The sequence below is a fragment of the Polypterus senegalus genome, chromosome 8 (assembly GCF_016835505.1).
Source record: "Polypterus senegalus isolate Bchr_013 chromosome 8, ASM1683550v1, whole genome shotgun sequence".
NCBI classification, from domain to species: Eukaryota; Metazoa; Chordata; class Cladistia; order Polypteriformes; family Polypteridae; genus Polypterus; species Polypterus senegalus.
The window spans coordinates 38,107,112-38,125,068 of NC_053161.1; positions in this window are offsets into that span (position 1 = coordinate 38,107,112).

Consider the following 17,957-nt stretch of genomic DNA (forward strand, 5'->3'; position numbering starts at 1 on the left):
CATGTTAGGATGTGGAATTTGTTTTTATTTTTGCCTCCAATGTTTTTTCAGTACATTTTATGAATATTAAAAGTACATAAATATGTAAATGTCATTCTACTTTGAGCTTTCAAATTATGCTTTTCAATAACTACTAGTTTGAATTTCTGTTTCCTTCAAGTGAGAGTCTAGGAAACCTGCCATAGGCAGTTTCTATTTCAACCATTTTCTTAATCAAAGGTCAGCCTCTGTCTTTAAAAACTGAAAACAAATGTCTTAAATATCAGAACTCCATTTGTTGTATCTGTTTTACAAACCTCCCGGAAGAAAATATTTTCACCTTTTAATGGTTGTGTCAAACTGAGTTCCTGGAGGTCTACATAGGCTGGGGGCTTGTTGCTCTAACCACTTGCAAAATTAGTAGCCATTTACTGTTAATAAAGACTATCCTCTTTAATAAAACTCCTGTGTGCGTCCAGGTGTCCATGCGTGTGTGTCTTTTGGCGAAGTGCGCATGTGCGGGCCGCGCCGTGCATTGCATCGCACCGTGCCCCGCCCATGCGCGTGGCACTGTGGACGCACACACACTGGAAGCCGGGCACACAGTGATTGGCCTAGCTGCTGCCGCACATGATAAGTAAATAAAGCACACATACTGGAAGCTGGACACACATTGAATGGCCTTGCCACGGCTGCGCATGATAAGAAATAAAGGACACTATTGCTGGGGAGATTGCTGATTAGGTAGTCGCGGCCGCGCACATAAACTCCGTTGCTGCGGAGACGCCACACATACAATAATCAGCTGCACGCCAGCACAGATTAAAATACTTGCTGAGGAACTAAACAGTACTTGCTGGGGAGACGCCACAGGCACGATTATCAGCTACACGCCACACATTACATCAGTTGCTGGGGACACTCTGCTGATTGCCCACTGTTGTGACACAAAATTAAAGTCATATTATGGACATCAAAGCCAGTATTACTGTCAGAGAAAATTGCAGGCATTTTACGGAAATACAAACCAGTATTACTGCGAGAGAAATTTAAAGGCACACAATATAGTGATGCATATTACAGACACATACAAGCCAGCATTACTGTAAGAGAAAATATTACGGACGTATCTACTAACAACATGCCACCCAAAAAAAAGCACATGTCAAGTAGGACAAAAGACACAGACAATAAAATCCTATATAAGCAACATCTCCTGGAAGAACGGTCAGCTCAACAAGTAAACATCAACTAAAGAAAGGCTGAAAGACAAAGAAAAATACGAGCAAATAGATTGATTGAAGAAAAAGAAAATGAGTGTCACAAAAATGCTAAAAGAGAAAGACTCAGAAGAGCAAACCTTAGAAAAAGTTGGCATTTACTTGCCAGAACCAGTATTCAGTCATGGTCAGTTATATGTTGCATTATCAAGAGTTAGAAGTTTTCCAGATGTTGTTGTCAAGGTTGTAGAGATTCCTGAACAAGGCAAACTGTTGCCAAACTCAGACAGAATATTTACAAGAAATGTTGTCTATAATGAAAATGTATAGAAAAATATCATGAGGTAAAAAAATAGAAAATTTTACCTAAATATCTTCAGATATTGTGTCTTACAGATTGTTACACTAAGTTTTACACTAAGGCAATATTGATTATACTTACTGTGTTGTCATATACGTTTCTATTTTATTTTTATTATTATTTTACTTTAGGTTTCTTGCAAAAATATTTTTGACAAAAAAAAAAAAAATTAAGACAACAAACAGAATGACTTTGAGGTCCTTGCCATTTAATATAGACTGTTCCTACTAATGTTTATGCACTACTGTTGTAGCGCCCGTTATTGTAACGGGCTTAATGTCTAGTTAGTTAATAATATGGCTAGTTAGAGTTCTGATTATACTTGTCAAAAATTACTGTAGATTTTATTTTATTTTGTTTCCTTGATCAAACTTGTAACTTCCAGTCCTTCAACTCTTCTCTCTTATTTCTTTCTAAATATTTTACTGAAACCAATTCGACTTAAAACATTTTGAGCTACATTGCCTGTATGAAAATGTGCTATAACAGTAAATGTAGTTGTAATAATAATAATAACAACAATAATAATAATAAAATATTTTATTTATATAGTGAATAGCAAGTGCAAGTTCAAATAGGATACGTTTACTTGATGACCCACTTATTAATTGAATCTCACTTTTGAATCTCAAATACAGAAGGAGCAATGTGGAACACAATGGACCTACTCTTTGTCCTTGGAGGTCACTGCAGTTTATAAAACTGGTGCTTTGTTGACCTGGAAAACATTTATGACTGCGTAACCAGCGGTTTCTTGTGGGAGGCGCTTCAAGATGTCCCACAGCCACTGGTGCATGCCATTTAGTCACTTTATTTTTTGAAGGAAGTGTTATGATAGCATGCATAGCTTAAGTCAAGTCTGTCCAGTTTGGACATTTATCCTGTCATCTCTCCTTTTCATGATTTTAATGGGCTGAATATTAAAGGGCAGAAAAGATTTGAGAACCTGCCTCTGGTTCTCAGTGTACAATGCAATGGTCTTCTGATGAATGTGATGTGCTTGGGATGAAAATTAGCTCCTCCAAATCTCAGGTAATAGTTCTCTCCAGAAAAAGAATGGTCTAGTTTTCTACTGGTGAGATGTGAGCAGCTGTACAAAATGAAGGAGTTCAAGTACTTCTGGCTCAATTCCATGAGTGGGGGAAAAGGTCATGTGAGATTGACAAAATGAGTTGGTGCAGGAGCATCAGCAGCATCAGTTTTGCAGATCTTCTTCTTCTTCTTTCAGCTTCTCCTATTAGGGGTTGCCACAGTGAATCATCTTTTTCCATATTTTCCTGTCCTCTGCATCTTGCTGTGTTACACCCACCACCTACATGTCCTATCTCACCGCATCCATAAATCTGTCCTCAATTTTGGAAATATTGTACAGTAAAATAGTTGTGAAGTGGTAGCTGTCTTCAAACAAAGCTTTTGATTTACTACAGTATATAGTCTATATTCTCTTCTACTGTCACAAACTCTAGATAGTAACCAAAAAAAATTGAAAGTACCAACTGATGAATCAGAGATTTGTACATAGAATTGCTAAGTGCACTGTCCTTGATGAAGTGACAAGCTGAGCAATATTGGAAGATCTTGGAACAGAGCACTGTCTCTCTAGATCAAGAAGATTCATTGCTGGGGGTCTGGCCATGTAGCATGCTGTTAGACACAATTTCCACAGGGAATGTGCACCAGGTATGACTTTGGAGAATAATAATGCTGGACGGAGTATATCTCTTTCAATTGGCCAAGGTTTATATATTGCAGCTCAGGCCTGATCTACAACAACAATCACATTTACTTCTATAGCACATTTTCATACGCAGAATGTAGCTCAAAGTGCATAAACTAATAAATTCTGTTATAATACATTAGTTCAGGTGGGTGCTCTTCCTTTGGCAATTTATTTGCATTATGTGCCCGTCATTAGATTTAACAATGGGTCTCAAATGAGAAAGTAATCAAAAAGAGTTTTAAGTTGGATCAATGGATTAAAAAATCAACACAAAAGCTGATAGACCTTTCTAGATGGGAACACATGAACAATAATGATATATTTTAATGAAGTAAAATATGGCAAATGACTTGTCATTACAAAGCAGAATGCGGAAACTGGATGGACATGAAATACGTATTACTTCTAGCCTGTCCCCAGTTCAGACTTCCCCTTTTAACTCAGTGTAATACCATAGTTTCCCTTATTTTTGGCTCCACTCTAATTCCATGATTCCCCTTTTATACGGTTTACTCCCTTTCTGCTGTTAGAGCTACATTGGTGGCATATATTGGACAGGGTTCCACAATTTTGGTTAAAGAGGACAGCAATAGCTATGGCTCCAGTAAGAAAACAAAACATTTTACTTGTTATGTGATTTATTAAACCCACTTGTACTTATTGGTAAGTTTAAACACATCTTCCACGTGGGTTATGTTTTTCCTTTGAAATATGAACAGAAAGACAGTTTAAAGTAATTCAGAGAACTTTAATGCAAATTGTTATTGTGCACTCATTTAAAATAAATGGTTTCCTAAAGGGTATTAAGTCTGCAAAAATTGGTTCAGAGGATCTCATTATCAGGCAGACCTACATATTACTTATATTTTATAAACTATTTTAATAAAATATATAGGTTATCATAAGACAAAACTGCGGTGGGCTAGCACCCTGCCCGGGGTTTGTTTCCTGCCTTGTGCCCTATGTTGGCTGGGATTGGCTTCAGCAGAGCCCCGTGACCCTGTAGTTAGGATATTGTGAGTTGGATAATAAGACAAAAAGATTGGCACTGTGTCACAATGGTTAGCTCTTCTGCTGCACATCTGCAAGGACCGGGCTCATGGTGGAGCACTGTCTGTGTGGCTTGAATCTTCTCAGTCAGTAATGGATTACTTTGGCGCTCTGTTTTTCAAAGAGATGAATGTTCAGTTAATCGGCAACTATTCTGGGCCTGTATGTGTGGTAAAGTATGTGTGCTAGTGTCTGCTGTGATGGATTGCCATCCACTTCAGTGTTGGCTCCTGCCTTGCCCCTGATGGTTTCAGCTCACCCTTAAAGTGATAAAATGAGTTTACAAAATTGTTAGATTAATGGATGAAACAAGCAGGTTAGATGACAAATGCACTGCTGTGTATCAAAAATGGATCATTTTGCATCAACACTCTGTGTACAGATACAGTGTACATTCATTTTAAAGAAGAAATTAGACTTGGTGTAGATTAATAGCTTAATAGATTGGCCATAATAGAAATTTGTGGCCATTGTAGATCTCCAGGAGTGAGATGCAGTCACTTCTCTGGATGTTTCTACATGGATTGTGTTCTTTGAAACATTCAATGACATTCCTTTTAAGAAAGTGAATCTTGTTTGGAGACAGAATCAGATGACAAGATGTCATCAGCACATACAATGCAACAAAATGGAATGTACTTTATTAATGTTTTTACATAACTAAATGCTAGACGATGCAAACTTTTTAAATGATGCAAGATTAATCCTTTATTATCTATTGGCATTGCTAGCTTTTGTTGAGACCTAGTGTTGTTATGCACTAAGTCTGATGTCAAACATAGAAACACTAAGAACAGAGCGTCTCTGCCAGCATGTCACAAAATGAACCCGATTCTCCCAGTTGTTATTTTTCCCTTTGGGTAAAGATTTTTTATTTTTAATGAGGCCTTAAAAATTTGAGCATTGTATTTGAAAGAACTTTATACCTGATTGACCCTCTGTGAAAATTATTTCAACTGTAAAACCAACATTTCTAAATTATCCTACACTGGTTCATTATGTTGTTTCTACTTTTTGTCTTTAATAGTAGTTAAGTTATTGGTGTTTTCTTTTTGTATTAATCTGCTTCCCCATATTCTGTAATGTGCAACCTATTAAAGTAAGTTCATTTAGGTCAGGTTCCAGTAAAACCATTTTTCACTGAAGTTGCTTTATAATTAAATATGTGAGCTAAGGGAGTGGTGTGAAAAAAGTATGTAGAAACTAAACCCAGATGTACTGAGCTGTTGTGTTTATCTAGTTGTAAAAGTTTTGTTTCCGATAAATGACAGTGTAATTGCCTAATTCTATAGAATTTGCTGGATTATATCCCATTGGTTTGGCAAACTGTCACCAAATACTTTGCTTGAATTTCTAAAACACTCCAATGTCCAAATATATAGGCAAGGAAGCTGCAACACCACGCATTCATAATTTCCACTAAATCTAGGGTACAGTATGCTTATTATTATGCTTATAATTACAGTATATATTTGTAGAGGTGGCCTTGGTGTAAAATACCGTCGTGTCCTTAATTGAAGTTTAATCGATCAGTGATTATTGCTGACCTTTTCTTTCAACAAAACAAAAGCCCCGTTTCGTCTGCTGTTGCACTTGAAGAAGGTTAAGATCAGTGGAATACATGAGAGTAGAACCACTATGCAATGTGAGTGGCTGAGACCTGAGACAAAACCATCCATAATAACAACAGACAGGGGAACTCACACCTATAGCAGAGAGAGATTTAGGACTTTCCAGCAACAACTGCACATATCTATTTTGTGCAAGCTTTAAATGTCATGAGTCAGACAATTAAGTGCTATTTGTCCCTGACGCCTCAACACAGACAGCAAATGGTTATGTGTTGTTGAGAAGGCCTGCATAGGATAACACAGTAGAGATGATTTGCCATTGATGATGAGTTTCATCTCTGTTTTGGTCAGAGTAATGGATGGCACTGGGTCTGTAGAAGATCTGGAGAAAACCAACCCTTGACCACTGTGAAAAGTCATTATGGTTTTGTGATGTATATCATTTCACAGTTGATCCAACAGGTCACCATTGAGGTCATAATAATTGCTCAGCAGTATGTCCGCAGGGAGATCAAAGCAGTTGTTGCCACATCAAAAACAGGATCTTTCAGCATTATAATGAGTAGCCACTCACTACTGTCATCTAAAGCAAAGCTCCTAAAATATCACAAGTGCTCTGTGGTCTTCCAGGTGACTTGACCTGAACCCTATTGAAGTCATATAGAATGTTGTTAGAAGATGCCTTTTTGTGAACAGCTCAAACATTCATAACAGGGGATGAAGTACTTGTAAGAGGGACTAGGAAATGAAGGCAAGTTAAAGTCAAAACCAGGATGTCAATAACTGAGCGCTAGAACTAGAAACACAAAGCAAAATGCATGCAAGAAGAGCACCAAAATAAAATCCATACTGCCTTTAAATTGTTTCCCTAACAATTTTACTGATGATTAACAAATGGTTTGTTTGTTGAAAGATGAAAATTTTGGACGCCAGCGGTGCTACGCCACCAACCTAAATAGTCACAGCAATTATGACGTCACATGTAGAGCCACTAAGGATATAATGTACAGCAATGTGTTGTTGGCAACAAAAAAAGAACAGAGGAAGGATGTTGAGCTCAAATGGGGGATGTGGTGACATTTGTTGCAGCAGCGCAGTTACCAATTTCTTTTGCTAATTCAACAACGTTTAATTTAAAACCAGCTGCATATTTTCTTCTGATCAAACACTCCATCATAGATAAATGATACTCTTACAATAAAGGTGTATGAGGGTGTGAGATACAAAAAACAAAAATCAGTGGAAACGTTTCTTTGGAATAGTTTGGGTATTACCATGTGGTCACACAGGCATAATAGAGACAGAGAGAGAGAGAGGTTAGAAGCATGCGCTGATATAGTGCATTACCGCACCCACATAGAAATAAAAGGCGGTGTGCTCCATAGTTACTCTCGCAGGTGGTCGTTAGCAGATCATAATCCCTTGTACCAATAGTGTGTATTTTCCGCATTCGACTTAAATGACCGACATTATAAAATACCAGACATTATATGGTAAAATCAAGTCCCGACTTATCCGCGGGAGAACTTATCCGCAAGTATATACGGTAATTAAAATTCAAAACGAATGTGCCAAACCTGTTCCCAGTAATCACTAATAATTACAACAAGCTCAGCGAGAAGTAGGGCTTACGTCACCAACAGCAGTGAATACGCAAATGAAAAGCATATCACTATAACTCATTGTCATGCCCTGTTCTGGTTAATGGTGATCCTACTACTTAATGATACTTATTTTATAAGAAAAGGTTTCTGTCAACTTCTATGGAAATTTGCTGACACATTCACAATATTGCAGAATTGTAGATTAGTTTACAGCATAAATCTTGAAAGTTAAATGAAAATTATATGAGCCATGGTGACAACTATTAGATAGATAGATAGATAGATAGATAGATAGATAGATAGATAGATAGATAGATAGATAGATAGATAGATAGATAGATAGACACTTTATTAATCCCCAAGGGGAAATTCACATACTCCAGCAACAGCATACTGATAAAAATAAACAATATTAAATTAAAAAGTGATAAAAACACAATGCAAGTTAAAAAAAGCAAGGTGAAATACCAAATCTGAAGCTTGCAACAAGATTCAGAAAGGACTTGGTAATAGTTAATAAAATGATAAACTGCAATAATTTGTTGTTTTTCATTTATTTTATTTGTTTTACAAAAAAGTGCAATATGTATATGGTAGGATTAATGGCATTAAAAATGCGGAATATTTTACCTTTTTTTATTATCACCTTTGAGCACTGAGATGAATTGTACATCATCTTAATTTTTCTTATAGTTTTATCTGACAGCTTTTAACTGAAATGAAATGTGAGTGGACAATGATTAAAAAAATAATAAAACCTTGTGATATCACTAGTATATAAACAGTTAATAAAAAAGCCTATAATTTAATAAAAATAGCTTTGCATTTATTAAGAAATTAATAATTAACAGCATTGTCCTGTTGTTAGCATTCTAAGCATCAACATTTGATGACAGACATTTTTTGAGTTCACATAGGATATAGTATTGCTTTTATTGGATCACTGGCTGTGGTCTTTTATAATTCTTATATATTTTTCAAATGACAACTCAAATACTATATACGGTATTATGTACTATATATTATATACATTTTAAAGCATAGATTCCCAAAACGACTGTAAAGTATGGTGTGATAATTGTAGGATCATCCAGGTGCAACATCATTAAGCTAAGCTATCATTTATAATTATATTTCCTCCTAAATCAATATATAATTAATGGCTATAGAAATGAAAGGTGAGTGCTGTCCTTAATACAACTGTAAATAGGTTTTCCTGGCAACATTACAAAGAGTAAGAATATAACTGATTTGATTTAAAGTCACCATAAAACTTAAAAGAAGTGGTGAGGTGGCCTTCTGCTGTTATGCACCTAAAATCTGGAATAGCCTGCCAATAGGAATTCGCCAGGCTGATACAGCAGAGCAGTTTAAAACACTGCTGAAAACACATTACTTTAACATGGCCTTTTTATAACTTCATTTTAATCGTAATTTAACTTAATCTTGATACTCTATATGTTCAATTTCCTCAAAATAACTATTCATGGTGGCTCTAAAATTGGTACTGACCCCTACTATCTCTTCTGTTTCTTTTCCGGTTTCTTTGTGGTGGTGGCCTGCGCCACCTCCACCTACTCAAAGCTTCATGATGCTCCAACAATGATGGACGGATTAAAAGGAAGAAGTCTACGTGACCATCATCATCATCAAGCCCTTCCGTGAGAATCCTAAATCCAAAGAGGACTGTTTCATTTATGTTAGGTAGAATGCCCAGAGGGACTGGGCGGTATCATGGTCTGGAATCCCTACAGATTTTATTTTTTCTCCAGCTGTCTGGAGTTTTTGTTTTTCTGTCCCCTGGCCATTGAACCTTACTCTTATTCGATGTTAATGTTGATTTATTTTTTATAATTATGTCTTTCATTTTTCTATTCTTTAATATGTAAAGCACTTTGAGCTACTGTTTGTATGAAAATGTGCTATATAAATAAATGTTGTTGTTGTTCATAATGGTAGAGGTCACTTGCCTGTTGATATTCTCTACTTGCGAGTGACTTTTTTTTTTTTACAGAATTTCACCATATATTTGTCTCCGTACCAGTAGTGTACATTCAACTAACCATTTATGCGGTACTGGAACAGTTTAGTAAAATATTAATGAAAGATGGCCTGGTGGCAGTGATCACTACTTATTGTGCACTTTAGTTAATGGTTGCTCACAACAGTTATTTCTGGCTTCCGTGTGCAGCTTATATTTTGCATAATTATTTTGCCCTATCTGTCCTTGGAAAATACTTCATGTATACTAATAAAATAATACCGGATGTATCACAGGAGAGAAATAAAAAAAGCGCAAAATAATGAACGCCTATGTACATTTCTTCATCCTATCAACATTGGTACTGCAGTGCAGTTCTTCTTTTTTCAATTGGATGGAAGTTCCTCTCCTAAAAGTATTTTTCCACCTCACTTCTTTCTTTACCTTTTACTTATATGCTACCTTTCAGCAGTCAGGGAATTATTTGGTTGGATGCTGCTTTAAAATTGATACTGAGGCTAGTTCTGGACAAAGCAGAAAAATTATTTTGGGGGACAGGATGTTCCTCTTTGGCTACAGAGATATTAGGCTATAGGTACCCCTGTTTCTCAAGTACCTCCTTAGTGTCCCTGGTTTCCTGAGCTCTTAAAAGCACAATTTTCCAAACTGCTTGCACTTTCAGTGATAGGATATTCTCTGCCTTGGCCAGTTACTGGTACCACCCTTCACCAGTATTCCCTGTACCATATTTGGGAGAGCTTGGCTTAGTTCCTCTTCATTTTTGTGCTATTCCCACTCTTATATCAGAAATGTTCATTCAGGTTTACAGAAACACCACCAAAATAATCTATGACTGCATATATTTTATAATAAAGATTTCTACATTCCGTCACTATGCATATAAAACCATTATCCAAAAGCAAATTAGTTGGCAGTATAAAAAAAAAAACAATTATCTCTATCAAGTTTACCAGATGTTAACACCCCATATAAAATTTCCTTATGGTGATCCTTGAAGAACAACAACAGCGATGTTTTTTTAAATTAAACTCTACAAGGAAGTCATCAGAGTATAGTATTTGAGGGGAACATAGAAAGGATATTAACATGTTTCATTTTATTTTTGCACAAGGTACAGATTGCTCATTAAAATCACTTGCATTTATTTTAACACAGTCTGATTATTTATTCAGAGATCATAATATATTCAGTGAGAAATAGTTAGAATGGTGTGAAAAAGGCAATAAATGCTCGGGTTATTCTGTATACTAAAATGCATAACATTTTGACAAACCACTGGTAGCATATCTTGTATGTTAGAACATTTGCATATATTTTAATTTAGAATGTATAAATAAATTTATACAATATAGTTATTGCAGATGTTTGGCGCTATGGAGATATAGTATAGCAAAACCAACATTTAGTAGTTCAGTGATTTCTTAAAACACATGTTGTTGATTCAGTATATGGTAGACCTTGAAAGTTTCTCTCCTCCCAGGACCACATCACAAAGATGTGACAGCACTCTAGCTTGATTACAAATATACTTTCTTCAATTTCAATATAAGTATACCTAATTTTAACCTATCTTGTTTAATTTCAGAACTTTTGTGACCTCCTCTTGGAAAAATTTACAGCTTACAGCATCAATATCCCATTCATTTTTCTAATTCAGCAAATCTCCATTTACTTCTTCCAGGTATGCTTAATCCCATTACCATCAATCACGACGTTCCCTTCAGCATTTTTCAAGCAATTCACACCTGCTACATCCTGTCTTTCTTTTCCCACCTGCTTTACAATCCTGAACACATTTCTTTTCCTGATTCTGCAGCTCTCTTGCAAAGTCTTATATCTTGGCTTCTTACACTCTCTGAACTGCTTTTCTAACATTTTGTAGATTTTTTTCTCATATAAATTTTCTCTCGCTGTCCCTGTCTGCCTTTGCTTTTTGCCATACCATATTTCAAAGGCTCTTTTGCCCAATTGTATGTAATTCCACCACCATGTTTCCTCAGTCTCAGTGGTCTCTTTCTCCAATCGCAGACTTCTTCAATTGCTTTCAACCAGACATTAGTTATTGCTTTCCATTTGTCTGATTATTCTAAAAAAAAACTAATCTGCTCATTACCAATATTTTGGCAAATTAAATGGGACAATGTAATTTATGCTCACAAATACCAAAAATTGAATGAATCTAAAGCCTCTAAGAAACCTGAACCAATCATGTAGGTTACGTCAGAAGTGCACAAAAAGCGTACAGAACATAATCAATTAGAGATGCATTTTCTCATGTTTGTTAGGCTTATTTGTGCACTTTGTGATGTTTGCTGACTAGCTGTTATGTGTTGCTAAAGAAGACAGTCCACTCACTCAGTCCAATCAGTTCATTTGACAATTCAGGGCTCATGGATGGGCCAAGCAAATTCTAAGACTTACTAACTTTCTTTGAAGAAATCAAACTGATACTTTGTCCAGCATTCTAGATGATCTCCTTGTTTAGATGAATGCTATCTTTTCTTGTCACTTTCAGATTTCTCAGAGATCTATGGTAACATTGCAGTTTGCCGCAGCTTCTTCCACCCTCTTTCATTTCTTTCAACCATGTTTCAATATCCAGAACCTTACAATTCCCTTCTACATACTGTACATATTGCATGGCAAACAGTTAATCCTTCTATATATTGACTCCTCACACTCTCCTACCACCCCTTACTTTATAACTCTTTGAGGTTACTTTTGCTCATCCCCCAGCACTCTAAGCCTTGTTGCAGTGCTGACAGAACACGCTGCTTGTGCACAGACATCATTTAGCATGGACACTGTATCGTGCTGACCTCCAGACATTATTCTTAATTCTGATAATTTTTATATCATCTTCAGTTCCACCATCTTTTAGACAATATTGCCAAAGTAAGCACAAGGTAAAAATATTTTGGCCATTCGTCTTTACTCTGTCTTCTTTTGGCTGACCATTAATCTAAGCTGCTCAAGTTATTTGTCATCTTCTGCATGTGTCAGTTAATATTAACAGTAAAGCTGGATTACCCGCAACTTCCTGGACTTCTGGTGTTGTTTAGAGAGCCCACCTGCTACCTCTGGGTGCATCATTAGTTAGTCCCCTGCAAAATTCAGTTGAAGGAAAGATTGAAAAGCACAGTAGGCATTGCACATCCCAGTCTGACATCAGCTTTCACTTCAAAGTGCAGACTGCTGTAAGCCACACTGCAAGTATGTTGTTGTAGAAGCTTTTTATCAGTGTTGTGGGATGCCATAAGCTCTCAGGATGTGCCAGAGACTGTCCTTGTGAATGCTGTCGAACGCTTTCTCTGAGCCAACAAAGACCATGTATGTGCTGGCTTTTCCACTCAATTCATCATACAAAGATGTTATGTAAGGTGAGGATTTGACGAGTACCCCTCCCTCGGTAGAATCCTGACTGCTCTTTCAGATACTATATATTCTTTATATGGCTTCACCTAATATCTTGCTTGGAATAGAGAGGATCGTGATACCACACCAGTTTTGACAATCATAGAGTGATCTTTTCTGAGGTAGCTTGATAATGACTCCCTTATTCCATTCCTCCTGCACTTATGATTCTTTCCAAGTGTATAGGGGATGAAGAACAGTGCATGGAAGTAGAGGGTCTGGGATGAAATATCTGGCATTAAAGTTTTTACTTCCAGATATCTTTCCCTTCTTTAAGAATTTCAAAGCTGCTACGATTTCTTCCCTTTCTCCTGGTACTGTGTTGATTTCAAGGTCAGTTTGAACTTCCTGGATAAAACCTTTTTCTTCCGGTGGATGTCTAAGAATGTCTTGAAGTGTTCCATTGAAAAACATTGCTCATTTTTAGCTGTAAGAAGTCTTCCCTGGTTATTTTTGCTGAGATGGGACCAATTGTTTCCACATCTAATTTTGATTACACAGATACATTAAATTTTTTTCCTTTTCATTGCCTAAAAATTTTCACATACAATGAGTATATTATTTACTTTAGTATCCATTATTGGTTTTCTATCAAGTACTCCTCAGTTTCATTTTTATATAAAATCATACACAGTAGTGGTCACTACCAACATTGGTCCCCTGTGGTTACTTTGACATAAAGCAGTAAGTGTCTTCAGATGCTTAATATGGATTCTATGTATCCCATTCTTTGAACACCATGTTAGCTGGGCACCTCTTACATCTAAACTCTTCATGATGAAGAAAGCAGCAGCATCACCATTCATACTCATTGTACCACATATATTTTTCACCATGGTTTTATCATAGTCAGTTTTAATCAGTCCAATGTTTTCATTCATACAACTAAGTATAATGATCACATTATGTAGGATACAGGGTCATGGGGGTCTGCTGGAGCCAATCCCTGTGTTGGCTGGGATTGGGTCCAGCAGACCCCCGTGACCCTGTAGTTAGGATATAGCGGGTTGGGTATTGGATGGATGAATTATGTAGGTGTTTTTTCCATTTCCTTATGCTGCTGTCTCCTTTCTTCTTCCTTAATATTGATTGTTTGTGAATAACATGATCTGGGCTATGCTGACATGCCTCCCTTTAAATATTGCTGAGACCAGGCTGCTCTTAAGTGGCTTCTACTCTAACAAGGATTTCCTAGTTCCCTTTAGGATTACTGCTATACATTCACAATGCAGATCATCATTTCTTCCTGATGGCTTCTCCTATTAAAAACCCCACCCTCCTGATCTGGTTCCACTGCTCTTGGTGACTTCCAGGATATGGAGGTAGTGCCACATTCTTTCTGTAATCTGTTTCAGCTTTCCTGCCTTGGTAAGTATGTTCCAGAATTCAGTGCTGTTGGCCTTAGCTTCAGGGCTCCCCTAGTCATAAAATCTACTACCTCATGGTTTCAGCTACTCTCAGCTATAAATGTGTGTGGGCGAGCATTTGCGCTGATCTTCAGAAAACCTAGTGGAAGATTTATTTGTTGCTGTTACTGTAACATTATCTGGGTCATAAATTAAGGTTGTTACTCTCAAGCTTAATTTGAAAGTCTGGAGGACCAATGTATCACTTTTCTTTTAGTTTCTGCATTTTGACCTATCTAGTAATGGTAGCTTTACCAAAAGCACAAGGCTACAGCCAGCATAGTTCTCCTGGTTACTGAGTCACGTAATCCCCTCAAGCACAAGTTAATGATCCCCCTGGTACATCTATCTTAATATACTACAGTTGTTTTAACCTTAGTGAAGAACTCAGTCAAGAAAGATACTGCATCATCAGAGTTTTTACGCTGGAACTAACTTTAACCACCACCTTTCGTTCACATTACTGAGGTGAATTAAATATTTAAAAAATGCCAATTTTTTATGTTTCTTGTGCTGATGAATGTATGCATTGTTCTTGATTCATGGGTGAGATTCAAAGAGAGAAGAAGGATTTATTAAATAGTTTTTTTAAAATTTAGAATACATTTTTTAATATAATATTGCATCTTCTCTGTACTTCCTTTTCCGTAACATCTGGCATTGTGCTTTGTGCAAGTTAAAGCAACTGGTACAATACATAAAGAGTGGACTCTGTGTAAAAGTTAGAGAAAACGACTTCAGTTTATCTTTAGTTCTTTAATTAGCACTGAGCAGATGGTGTAATGTATTGAGATCCCTTGAAATTTGAATATTCGTAGTCCCAAATGTCAGAGAAGTGTCTGAAAGTCCATCCACAGATACGGTTTTCTCACTTCCAGAGGCTTATACCCACGAGTAGTATTAGTATCTTCCGTATATCTTATTTGTTCTCTGAGTCAAGTGTGTGGTAATTAAGTATCCCAAAATCAGGCTTTTCACTTTATGAATAATGACCTAAAATTAATAATTGCGAATAAAATCAGCATGCAGGCCTTGCTTATAATTCATTTAAGAAATATATGAATATTAATTTCCATTTATGAGAGTGTGTGTATTGTACTTTAAATGCAAAGCAATAAAGGCAGCGTGCCAGGCAGAGTAGGGTTAACATCTGATGTCCTTAAGAAAGCATAAACTGCAAACTAGCAGAGCTTTGAATTCTGAAGTTCATTCTGAAGGATAAGTCGTCCACACTATAAAATTTAGACAAATAAGAAAGAAGCTGGATTCTACAATGGTCTTAAAGATGTGCCCCATTAATTTTAAGCTTGGGAAGCATCCTTCCTCATGACTAATGGATAGGAAGAGAGAAATATTGAAGACAATACATGAAGTAAACTTCAGAAAGCTATAGCTCTGTATCAGATTGATTGCTCAAATTATTGAGCTCACTCAGGTCCATAAAACATTGCAATACAGTAACTCTTAACAGGGGTGTTCCAGAGGCTCTGCACAAAAATAACAAGGATGGTCACTCACTCAACCTTAAATGAAAAGAAATTCTATTTCCATATCAATATTTTATTTTCCTTTAAAAAAGAATGGCTGGATAAAAAAAATGACAAAACTGACATTTATTTGACAAATAACAATGTTTACAGTATGTCTGACGTTTCAAACCACCAGAATCTTTGTGGCTTGCTATAAATGCTCTGTTTCTAATGCTAGTATGAGACTGTATCTCTGCTAAATCATTTTAATCCTCTCTCTTGGCAGAGAACTGCATCTATAGCATGTTGACAGTATTCAAGTAACTTTCACAATAAATCATGAGTAAAATGTAAGATGCAAATGAAGTGATCTGTGGCAGAGTTAATTAGCTTCCAAATTTGAAATTTACTATTTATAAAGGAAAATTGATTATTACTTCATCAACAACATTTAAAGCATCATTAAGGGAGGTCTGCTCTAGCAGCCTTGGGTTAAAAATTTTAACAAGCACTTTAGTGGCTAATCTGTGTTATTGCCAACATATGTAAACTTCCTGATGCTAATTGCACTCAGCTGTGAATCGAACAATATCTAATTGTCTTCAGGATTAATTATGCACATGTGCAGTCTGCATTCCTAAACAAGGCCCTCATAAATAATAAGAGTTACATCTGAGCAGATGGGAATTTTCCAACTAAATGATCTGTTTATCATGAATAAAACAGTTGACATCAACAACACTTTTTCATTTAAATTTACCTCAACTTTTGCATGTTTTATCACAAATAATTACTGTGACATGTGTACCAGCGACCGTTAAAACAACATAACCACATAATGCTTATGTGTGAAAACTTATATTTGAATCTAGTTAAGTGCTTGGTGAGCTTTAACATTTCAGGTCCAAGAGTATGCACTTTAAGTCATTTAAGATTGCTAGTACAGAAGAGTGCATATTTAAAAAATCCAAACAAATATCATAGATTTGTAAATGAAATATGCTCGTCATTTATCTTCCATCATTCAATTCAAAGTAAGTACTCAATTGCCATAACAACATACTGTAAGCTGCTAGAAATTTGATTTGTTGACTTAGATTTATACATTATAAAACAATTTGGTTGCATTTGCTTTAATTATGTGATATAATCATTAGTGCATTCGAGCACAAACACTCCATTTTTTCCTATACTAAATGATAAAAGAAAAGTTTATGCGTTCTGAGAAGGTCCTAAAGTTTTCATTTGCTTTTCTTTGGATATGGTCAAATCACTTTTTAAAATTTTATGTAATCTGGTGTACTGGGAAGACCTTCATGCAATTTGCTTATCTTCCATTAATGTTTATGCTTTTAGTATCAAATAAAGGCATTGATGAAAAATAATGCCACATATTCTTGCTGTACTTAATACATTGTTTGCTTTAATAAAAATAAACAAAACTCTTCCTGATTGTGGTTGTGGTTATTTCTGTAAGTACTGAACATTTGGTTGTAAATTTAGCAAGAGAAAGCTTTTTGTATTATAGATAGATAGATAGATAGATAGATAGATAGATAGATAGATAGATAGATAGATAGATAGATAGATAGATAGTGCTTTATTTGTCCCAAGTGGAAATTTAGATACTGCATATATGTATATTTACATTTATAGTTTGTGACAGTCAGAATCAGATAATGCATTAAGGAAAATAAAAAATAACCAGTTGATCAAATTAATTGTGAATCTTCAAAATATAAAACCAGTATATTCTAAAGAAATCATAAGGTTCACTTTTTAGTTTTATCTAGGCTCAGATGTTTTACAGTCCAAAAAAAGTACGTAGAAAGATCCATGGAAAATATTGGCTAAATAATTATTTTTCTTACAGCACAGTAGTAGTTACAGTAACTGGATTTCGTTCAGTAATGTTTCTTTTGATATATATAAGCTGTTATAGAATAATATGTAGACACTCTAAGTGTGTTTTTACAGCAAATCTGGATGAATGGTGCTTTTCATTTTTGGTTGGCTAAGCTCTAACAAGTATTTTGAATAAGATGGATTGTTAATTTCTTTGTTGTCAGCAGCTGTTTCCATCTAGACATATTTTTCTAATTTAAGTTGCTATAAAGATACATACTATAGTTTTGCTATAAGTAAATTAATAGAAATGGCA